This window comes from Moschus berezovskii, chromosome 3 (assembly GCF_049115385.1).
Source record: "Moschus berezovskii isolate FMDL1 chromosome 3, NW_MosBer_1.0, whole genome shotgun sequence".
Classification (NCBI taxonomy): Eukaryota; Metazoa; Chordata; class Mammalia; order Artiodactyla; family Moschidae; genus Moschus; species Moschus berezovskii.
In genome coordinates, this window is record NC_142462.1 from 127,870,091 (window position 1) to 127,880,631 (window position 10,541).

Below are 10,541 nucleotides of genomic sequence, written 5' to 3' on the forward strand. Positions count from 1 at the left end.
CTCCTGCATTGTAGGCAGATTCTTTACCACCTGAGCTACCCAGGAAGCCCCCAAAAGTGCAAGTGTTAGCCACTCAGTCATGTCTGACCCTTTGCAACTCCATGGACAGCAGCCCACCAGGTTCCTCTGTCCATGGAATTCTTCAGGCAGGAATACTGGAGTGGGTGGCTGTTCCCTTCTCTAAGGGATCTTCCCAATCCAGGGATCAAACCTGGGTCTCCTGCGCTGCAGGCAGATTCTTTATCATCTGAGCCACCAGGGAAAGTCCCATGCTTATAATTTAGGAAAAGGGCAAATGTAATTGATAATTATAATTCATCAATTAAGTATCAGGTTATGATTGATAAATGCTGTATAGAGAATTAAAATAGGGTCTTGTGATAAAGAGCAGATTAGGACTAGGAAGACTCAAAGGAGAACTCTGAAAGATGGGCAGAGGGAAGCAAGTCGGTCAGGGGCCCAGGCTGGAGGGACACCAGGGCAGGGGGGCATCTCACAACCCCCGACCAGCAGCACAGGGGCCAGGCCGGGCGTCTCCTGACCCGCAGCCCTGAACAGGAGGTGAGCCGGGTAGGCTGGTCCCTCCCCCACAACAAACGGGAGTTCTGCCCCCTGACAAGACCAGCTGACCCAGAGCATCATCAGGGGACTGGCCGGAAGGGACCAGAGGATACACTCCGCACACACCTGGAGACACTGGACGGCCAGCAGCCCGGCGGCGTCCCATCCAGGGCCGGGGGAAGACCCATCATCTGGGCCACGAGACGCTCTAGGCTCTGGGGCTGGGGACTCTTCCCCTTGAGGCATCGGGTGGCCTGGCCTGGGGAAGACTCCCTCACCCCTTAGATGGCACCAGCAGGGGCCAGGGGAGCCCCACCAACACCAGGCAACAAGCAGACTGAGCACGCCAAGCATCAGACTGCCGTTGGAGCCACCGCCAAGGAAGGAAGCCAAGAACCGTGTGCTGAACCTAAACGCGGCGACCACCGGCTGAAACAGAAGACCCTAACGGCACCAGCCTCCTAACGCAGCAACCTCAGTGTCCTGGGCGGAGCCAAAGACCGCACGCCATCCCAAGAACTAGGAACGTCACCACCGGGGTGGGGAATGACGGCCAGATAGTGTCTGCACCAAAACCAGGTCAGATGCTGAACTCATCGGGCGGGGCTTTGAAGCAACCATGAACACAGGTCACCAGGGAGGAGCTCCAGGGCCTCTGAAAACGGACGAGAGGGCAGAAACCTTGGCAGAGAAATAGACATTATTTTTTTAAAGAACCAAAGAAAATTAAAGAACTGAAAACTACAATAACCAAAATAGAAAACTCAGTGGCCACCCTCAGTCGTGGAGCAGGGACCTTGAGGACAGATCAGCAGAGTCTACACGATCTCAGTAACGGAGAAAATCGACTGAGAGACGTGCGCAGAGCTCAGGGCCTGCTGGACAGTACCCAGAGATCCCGCAGGCACCACATCAGAGCCCAGAAGAAAGCAAAGCCAGTGGGGCTGAGAGAAGGCTCCCCTGGTGACGCAGAACCTGCCTGCCAATGCAGAAGGTGCGAGGGATGCTGGTTCGATCCCTGGGATTGTGCCTGGGAAATTCAATGGACAGAGGAGACTGGTGGGCTACAGTCCATGGGGATGCAAAGAGTCAGACACAACTGAACATGCTCAGACACCAAAAGAGGAGTCCATGGAACCGTGGCTGAAAAATTGGGCAATGTGGTAAAAGACATACAGCTACAGAGTCAAGAAGCTGAGCCAGGATAAACCCAAAGAAATCCATCCAAGACATGTTGTAATTAAATTCAGGAAACTCAAGACAAAGAATCATGAAAGCAGCCAGAGAAAAGGCACAAATTACCGACAGATGAACATCAATTCAGTTAGAGCAGCTTTGTCATCTGAAACCCCAGAGACCAGAGGAAAAGGCATGACACTTGTCCAGGGCTGAAAAACTGACCTGTGAGCCACAAATTCTGTAGCCTCAGTAAAACTATCCTTCAGGACTAAAGGGAAAGAAGACATATTCAGAAGAAAACACTAAAAGAATTTGTTGCTGATAGCCCTTCATGTGTGTGTGCTCTGTCGTGTCTGATTCTTTGCCACCCCATGGACTGTATAGCCCACCAGGCTCCTCTGTCCACGGACCTCTCCAGGCAAGAGTACTAGAGTGGGTTGCCATTTCCTATTCCAGGGGATCTTCCTGACCCAGGGATTGAACCCGTGTCCCCTGCATTGGCAGGCGGGTTCTTTACTACTGAGCCCCTGAGGAAGCCCCAACAACCCTTCGAACATGGCTGAAGGAAGTTCTTCAGATGTTACAGAAGTGACAAAAGAAGGCATCTTGGAGCATCAGGAAGGAAACAGGAATGGCAGAAATAGGGGTCAGTGCAACAGGCTTCCTTTTCCTCGTGAGTTTTCCAAGTCATGATTGATGGTTGCAATGAAAATTGTGATACCGTTCGAGACCCGGGACCAGGATGTGTAAGAGTGGAGCCGAAAGGAAAGCTCGGTTCCCACACTTCACCTCCACGGCCCCACAGACCCTCCCAGGGTGCACATGGGAAGAAGCTGACCCAGAACTGTCGCGTGGCGAGGTGATACCAAATTTGGGGAAAACGCATGGACATGCGCATGATTCGCACTGTATAACTAAGATCCGATGCTCCGTCGAACCGTAATTAAAACGTGAGTCCTCCCAACATGTGCACAGGAAAAGCCTTCATGCTTATCCTTCCTCCGACTCAACATCAGTCAAACCTGCTAATTCAAAATTATCCTCACCTGATTACAGAGTCGGTGCCTTAGATCACAGCGGCTGCCCAGTTCGCAGTCGTGAATCTCAGACGAGCAGGTAAAAAGCCATCCCCCTCCCGCACACACATCCAAAAGGCCTGATTCCGCCTTGAAAGTGGTTGGTGGTTCTCTGTCTTACCTGAAGCGCTGCCACCTCGCTCGTTCTATTCCAACAGCAGTAGTGCTCCGGCGATCTGCCAAACGGGTGCCCGAGAGAGGGAGACTTGGCAAGGAGTGAGAGCATGCAAACGGAGACCAGGGATGCCAGGAGAAGACGGGCTGGGGGGCAGCCGTGAAGGTGGGGTCCAGGCTGCCCGAGGCCCTGGGCTGCAGTCGGAGAGGGAGGTGACGACCCCCGCCCTCCCCCGGGACCTGGGTACGGTCTCTGCACGCGACCTCCCTGCTCACCCCCTCCCATGACAGAGTGGCCATTTGGGGGGTTCTTCCTCGAAGAGGCAGCCTGGGGCGGGACCCTGGGGAGCTGGCGTGGTCTCACCCCGTTCATTTCTGGTCACCCCACTCCTGCAGAGTCTGGGCTTGTGTGATCCCCTCACGTGACAGTTCAGTGGGTCCCTGCTGCGTGAGCTGTTTGTCCCCAGGAGGACCCACCTGCCCCGACCCCCCGTGCCTTTAGCTGGGTGTATCTGGGCCACCTGTGTCCACTGCCTGCCTCTCCCTCAGTGCTCCCGGCCCCGAGAGTCAGCGCAGCCCACCGTGGAAGAGAGACACTGGGCCCAGAGAAGGACGGATGCCGTGTGTGCGCGCGCGCTCACTCAGTCACACCCGACTCTTGGTGACCTCATGGACTGCGTCCCGCCAGGTTCCTCTGTCCATGGAATTTTCCAGGCAAGAGAACTGGAGTGGGCTTCCATTTCCTTCCCTGTGGGACCTTCCCGGCCCAGGGTTTGAACTCACGTCTCTTGCGTCTCCTGCACTGGCAGGCAGGGTCTTTACCAGCTGAGCCGTTGGACAGACCCCTGGCGGTTCTCTGAGCTGGCAGCATCCCGGGCGGCCGTGGGGTGGCTCTCCTGCCCTCTCTCGTCTGCGCTCTGGCCGCCACAGGCTGGAGGAGGGATGCCTGCCCCTCGCCTCCTGACCCGAGGAGCCCGGCCCTACCCCTGCCTGGGATCGGGCAGTACTCCCGACGCCCCAACAGCTCCGGGCCCCTCTCACCTGCTCGCCCTAGGACTTCAGCTGCCGTCGAGATCCTGAGCCTTGAAGCTCAGGGCCAGAGCCTGAGTCATGAGAGATTTCCCGTGTTAATGAAGGTGCCCTGGGAGGCCTTGCCCAGGAAAGATGCTCTTGCCCGAACCTGAGGGTCCAGCAGGACCAGCCCCTCCGTTGGGGAGAGGCTGCCAGGAAGTGAGTCTAAGGAACTAGAGGAAGACTGTCGGGTTTTCATGTCCCTCCCTGGATGGTCCTCGAGACACTGAGGGCCTGCGTGGGTCTCGGGGAGCCTGGACCCCCCGGCTGCTCTTCCTGGGCATACTGGGTGAAACCTGCAGGCAACAGACAAGTCCTGGGGCCAGAGGTGTGCCCCACCCCCCACCCGCATCTGTTTTCTCTTCGGTTAAAGCACATCGTCACACTCTGTGTGATTCTCCTGTCTTTCCTTGCACATGACCACAGAGTGGTCATGCTGTAAACAAAACACTAAAACGGGAATGTTTTGGAGAAAAAAATAGAATCCAGAATATTCTGAGCCACTTAGATTCTTCTGGAAAAGCAGAGAGAACGGTTATGGAAGTGTCAATAGTTCGGCTCTGTTTAGACTTTACACATCGTCTGTGTGTGATCGTGAGATAGGCATAAATGGAGGCGTTATCATAATTCATCATAATTTACTACTTGACCAAAATAAACTAATAAGATAAATAAATAGAGCCGCTCCTGCCCAACTGACTAATATGACCCCGCATAGAAATAAAATATTGGATGAGCTGGAGATGCCAAGTTTAAACCAGATTAGGGACAGAGTCTCAGTGGGCTGTTTCGATATAATTAACGTGATGATTTAATATGTTTTTAGCTCAGAACCATCGTGAGAGGGTTTTTGTTTTTTTTTTTTTTCAATAACGTAGAAATGAAGACACAGTCATCTGAGCTGCAGAGGAATAGAAGGTTGTAATATTTTTGAGCTCTCTTGGCAGAGTGATCCATTCTCATCAATCTCAGGCTCTGCAGGAGACGATAAGGATGTTTTTCTTCCAGTCGCTCATAGCCGTTATTTAATGTGGGGTAGCCACCGCAGTCCTCGTTAATATATTAACCTATGGCTCAAAAAGGCCTCGCAGTAAACCAGCTGAAGCCTCCTTCTGGCAGCTTTATGTCACAGGGCGAGCGGACATTAACCACTGGGAACAGCGACCTCAGGGACGACCCAAAGTTAATAAGCAGTTGGAGCCGGCAAGCAGAAAGAGGGGGGCAGGAAGCCCACCTCGTGGACACGCGCACGAGCCATTCGGGAGAGAAGGGCAAGCCCACGTGTGATGCAACCTCGTCCCAGAGCCTTCTGCAGCTTCCAGAGGAGTGATCTGGGCCTACATGTTGTGAAGTGGAACCAAGTGCTAAATATACAGTTACATTAAAAAAAAAAAAAAAAAAAACGAAGCTAGTACAAGGGATGACCCCTTCCTTGCTCAGCGTTCTAGCACTGAGGGGTCCCCGAAAGAGCGGCCGGTTCCTGGCCTGATTGCCCTGCGATCTCCCTGGGGACACACAGCACACTTTCTGAGTTGCCCCAGACTGGGGTTCGGTTAGGGCAAAACCACATATCCTCCTGTCGATACGTGAGGAGACGGTAAACCGCGTGTCTGGACCCTGCTCCCCCATCTCCAGGTGACTCCCGGGGCAAGTCTCATCCCATCGTAGCCCTGGGGCTCCCACCCCGCTCCCCTGCAGTGAACCAGGCTCTGGTGGGCCCCCATAGGACACGAGAGCCAGGGTCTCACTTGTAGCCTGAGGGTCAACCAAGACGGACCAGATCTCACTGGGAAGCCAGCAACAGGAAGGAGACAAGCGAGGGAAACAAGAAAAGGGAGCCAAGAAGCCATATGCACCTATGATCCCGTCCTGACTTAAGATATACACAGTGTGTCAGAGGAAGACAAATGCCACATGATGTCACTTGTGTGCGTAATCTAAAAAAACACCATACAAATGAACTTATTCACAAAGCATAAACACTCACAGACACAGAAAACCAACTCGTGTATCAGAGGGAATAGGGGAGGGATAAATGAAGAGTTTGGGGTTAACAGGTACGCACTGCTAGATACAGAACAGAGAGACAAGGACTGCGGTGTAGCACAGGGAGCCTCACCCGACCGCTTGCAGTAACCGACACTGGGAAAGTCCAAGAAAGAAGAGAGGGCGAGCCCCTGCGGCCCGACGGCCAGGGCTCAGCGCCTGGGCAGGCAGCTGGGGTCCGCAGGCCTCGCAGCACAGCCGAAAAAGAGTGTATTCAGTTTCACACACACACACACAAATACATGTATTTATGTATATGTATGCTGTTGTTGATGGACAGGGACGCCTGGCGTGCTGCAATTCATGGGATCGCAAAGAGTCAGACACGACTGAGGGCCTGAACTGAACTGAACTGATATGCTGCTGTTGTTTAGTCACTGAATCATGTCTGACTCTTTGCGGCCCCATGGACTGTGGCCCACCAGGCTCCTCTGTCCATGGGGATTCTCCAGGCAAGAATACTGGAGTGGGTTGCCATTCCCTTCTCCACGGTATCTTCCCAATCCAGGGGTTGAACCCAGGTCTCCCACACTGCAGGTAGATTATTTATGATAGCCCACCAGACTCCTCTGTCCATGGGATTCTCCAGGCAAGAATACTTGAATGGGTACCATTCCCCTCTCCAGGGGATCTTCCTGACACAGGGATCAAACCTGTGTCTCCTGTGTTGCAGGCAGATTCTTTACCATCTGAGCCATATAACAAATCACTTTGCTGTACACCAGACAGTAACACAAGGTTGTAAATCAACTATACTTGAATTAAAAATATATGAGGTACCTAGAATAGTCAAATTCATAGAGTCAGAAAGTATATTGGTATTAATAGATACCAGGGGCTAGGGTCAGGTTGGAGGGGATGGCGGATGGGGACTTAGTGTTTAACGGGTGATTTTGATGCATCACCGTGGGTTCATCTCTAGTAAACAGTGAACCATCTGGTGAGTGACGTCAATAGGGGGGAATCTGCACGAGTGGGAACAGCTTACTCCAGGGCTCAGGACTGCGCACTCCCAAGTTCATTGCCACATCACTTACAACAGCCAAGATGTGGAAACAACCTGTGTGTCCATCAGCAAGTGGATAAAGAAAATGTATACATACTATCAAACATAATTCAGTCTCAAAAAAGAATATGCATTACCTTCTCTTCTGTACTGCAACCTGGATGAGCCAGGAGAACGTTGTGGATGGCGAAACAAGCCAGTCACAGAAGGACAGATCCCGCACGATTCCACTCATCCGAGGAACCTAAAACAATCAGACTCGTAGAAGCAGAGGGTGGAATGGTTGAACTGGGGGCTGGGGGAGGGGAGACCTATTAGCAAATAGGCATAAAGTTTCAGGTGTGCAGGAGAAACGGTTTCCAGAGATCTGTTGTACAGCATGGTGCCGCCACTGAACAGTACTTTATTGTATCCTTGAAAATTAGCTGAGAATGTAGGTCTCATGTTCAGTGTTCTTACCACAAAAAAGAGAGGGGCGTGAGGAGTTGGGAGGTGAGGGGTCAGTTTACTGACTGTGGGAATGGGATAATCTCCAGACTCACCAAATTCAGTCCATCACATAGGTGTGTTTTTATATACTCATCATTTGTACCTCAGTGAAGCCTCCCCTGGCGGCTCTGATGGTAAAGCATCAGCTGTAATGCAGGAGACCCAGGCTTGATCCCTGGGTCAGGAAGATCCCCTGGAGAAGGAAAGGGCAACCCACTCCAGCATTCTTGCCTGAAAATTCCATGGACAGAGAAGCCTGGCGGGCTCCAGTCCATTGGGCCACAGAGTGGCTGAGCAGCTGAGCCCACACACACACAGGCCGACAAGAACGCCCGCTTGGGTGCTGGCCTGATGCTTCTCTTGACAGTAGTGGACGGGCAGGTTCAGCTGTGTCCTGAGGCCCCTGGAACACAGCAGTGGTTCTGCACTGTTGGCACGAAGGAGGGTCTCCAGTTTAGTTAATTTCAGAGGCCACATGACCAGATCAGCTAAGAACTATTCTCAAATCTTCCGATGTGAGGGCCATGTAAAACAGAGCCATCTTACCATAATTAAACATGGAATTTGATGTCAGGGGGCCATTCCTACCCACTCTGATTTCCTCAGTGACATTATGACAAAGGCAGAAGGTGCATTAAAAGCTTTGGATCTATATTGAGGTCGTAAAATCTGGCCCATAGACAGTTCCTGTCTGGGGATTCATATGCCAGAAATAGATCAATAAATGCTGTGAAACGTTCCACCAACCGTTCCATAAACTCTGAGTGAATGCTCCCTAACTGAACACTACAGTGTTCCCATAATTCCAGTACTAAATGTACCACTTACTCAAATGAAATAATTTGTTTTCTATTTATTTTCTTTGGGGAAATCAACTGAGAAACAAAAGATTCGACTTGCCTCGTTTTCCAAGTAAAATCCTGAAAATGGCCCCAGGTTAACACCAAACCCAGACAGGCGCCCTTCCCACCCGCTCAGTGGACGCCGGAGGCTTTTAGTCTTGAACGCTCAGGTTCCAGCTTGATGCCATAAAGCTCTAGTGGTGATGCGGTTTGTGGTCAGAAAAATGCCTGTCTCATGGCACAAGCCAGCTCTTACCAACTGACCAGAAGGAAGACAGGAAGCAAAATGCATGTTGGTATAAACGTCCACTCTTTAAAAACCTGCAGAAATTGCTCTCTGAACAACAGAACATGTGCACATTTCTGTGGTCCTCAGACAGGTGGCAGGTGGCAAGGGCCAGTGGGCATTGCCCAGGTGAGGGGACCTTCGGGTGCACGCTCCAGCTCTCCACATGGAGCGCTTTCCTGGCACCCGAGAGGTGAATCACGCTTTTCACAAAGGAGACACGTGGTTGGGTAACATGAGACCTTGACTGACGCCGGTCTCCCGATTTACGGGTGTGTCTTTTGCAACCACGCTGTTTAAAACACGCCTCACTGAAAAGCTGGTGTTTAGGCAGCATTTGACTGTTGCTAAAGATTCACTCTGTACTAATAAGAAAATCATGCTGTCTATACAGAGTCCCGGCTCTCCCAAGCCACAGGTCCAACCGCCAATAAATCACTTGCCAGGTGACAGATAATGGTTTTCTTCTGGGGAGTTATTATTTGTCTTTCTATTTTTTTAAGCAGTATAAATGTTATGGAAGCAACATAAGAAAGATGTTTTGTAGGAGTAGCACTGCTGGGTGAATGCGAAGACTTACCTAATACGCATTCACACTGGTGAATCAGTGTGTTTAGAGGGGCCCATTTTTCGCCAGCATAACACCATTCGAGCAGCACTTTATCCTTCAGGGAACACGTAGAAAGGCCTTTCCGAAGTCCCAGGGTAGCCCGCCAAGGAGCCCCAGCCAGCACCCTCTGCGCTGACTTGCCCAACCCCCACACACCCCCCAGCAAGCTGAGGGGTGACCACAATACTGTGTCTGTTGCACCTCCTGGGATCTTGGGGACACTAGGTGAACTGACGTGTTTTTAAAAGCTTAGACTACTGCCCAGCTCCTGGTAAACCCTCCATGACTGTGATCCATTACCTATTGCGACTGACGTGGAACAATTAAAGTCTAAGCTCATTATGTGCTAAATAGCATTAGCACAAGAGTTTAATACAAGACCACTTAACTTGTTTTAAAGGACCTGTTAAAAATTCTCCCCAAAGAACGAAAAACGCTGTAATGTGGATAATTGAAATAATCACAATGAGCCCACAACTTCCCGTGGGACCCTCAAGATCCAAGCGACTCCACCAGGGATTCCCAGCCCTGCTGCTGTGGACACTGACAACCTCTTCACTTCAGTCCATCTGGGGACGCATGTTTTCTGGAGGCCTCTAAGGAGTCAGACAAGTGTCTCCCAGGTCCCATCCTTGGGGGCAGACAGGCCAGGGCCGACACGTGGGCGCCAGGGAATTCTGACCCAGGGAGACGTCTGGGGACACGGAGGAAGAGACTCAAAGTCAGTTTCAAAGCAGAGGTCATGTCTGGTTGGGGCTGGGTGGGTTGAGGCCGTGTCGCTGTGAGCATGGGGCAGGGCGGCCCCCTGGGCAGAGGGAAAAACCAGCAGGAAGCTGGGACTAGGTCTGCTGGCTTCGGGCTCGGAGGGAGAAGGAGCCACCTGAGATGCCCAGGGGTGTGTCTGTCTGCCAGCCCTGCCACGCCCCCGGGGGTCAGTCCATCCTCCGCTGGACCCCATCCTCACAACTGATCCGTTCCCCGGGGACACGAGGGCTTCGGGAAACAGAAAGAACAGGATAGGACCCCACATTCCTTCTCCCCAGGGTGTGTGCATGCGTGTGTGCGTGTGCGTGCACGCGTGTGTGTATGTGTGTGTGTGCGTGTGTGTGCGCGTGTGTAAGAAAGAATTTGGGGCTGAGAGAAGAGGAAACCAAGTTTGAATTTAGAAAAATTGGGAAGAATATCCTTCCCTTGGTTATTTCTGGATCGTTGTTTGAGGCTTAGCAGTAGGTTTTGTTTCTTTTAACTGCTCTGTTGAGCT

General features: G+C 52.0%; 1 long non-coding RNA gene across 5 annotated transcripts in view; it reads left to right on the top strand.

The window, feature by feature from the left end:
- The window catches only part of LOC129552814 (uncharacterized), a 43,633-nt gene that overhangs the window by 24,676 nt on the left and 8,416 nt on the right, over positions 1-10,541 (top strand). The gene's annotated exons all lie outside the window — the stretch shown is intronic.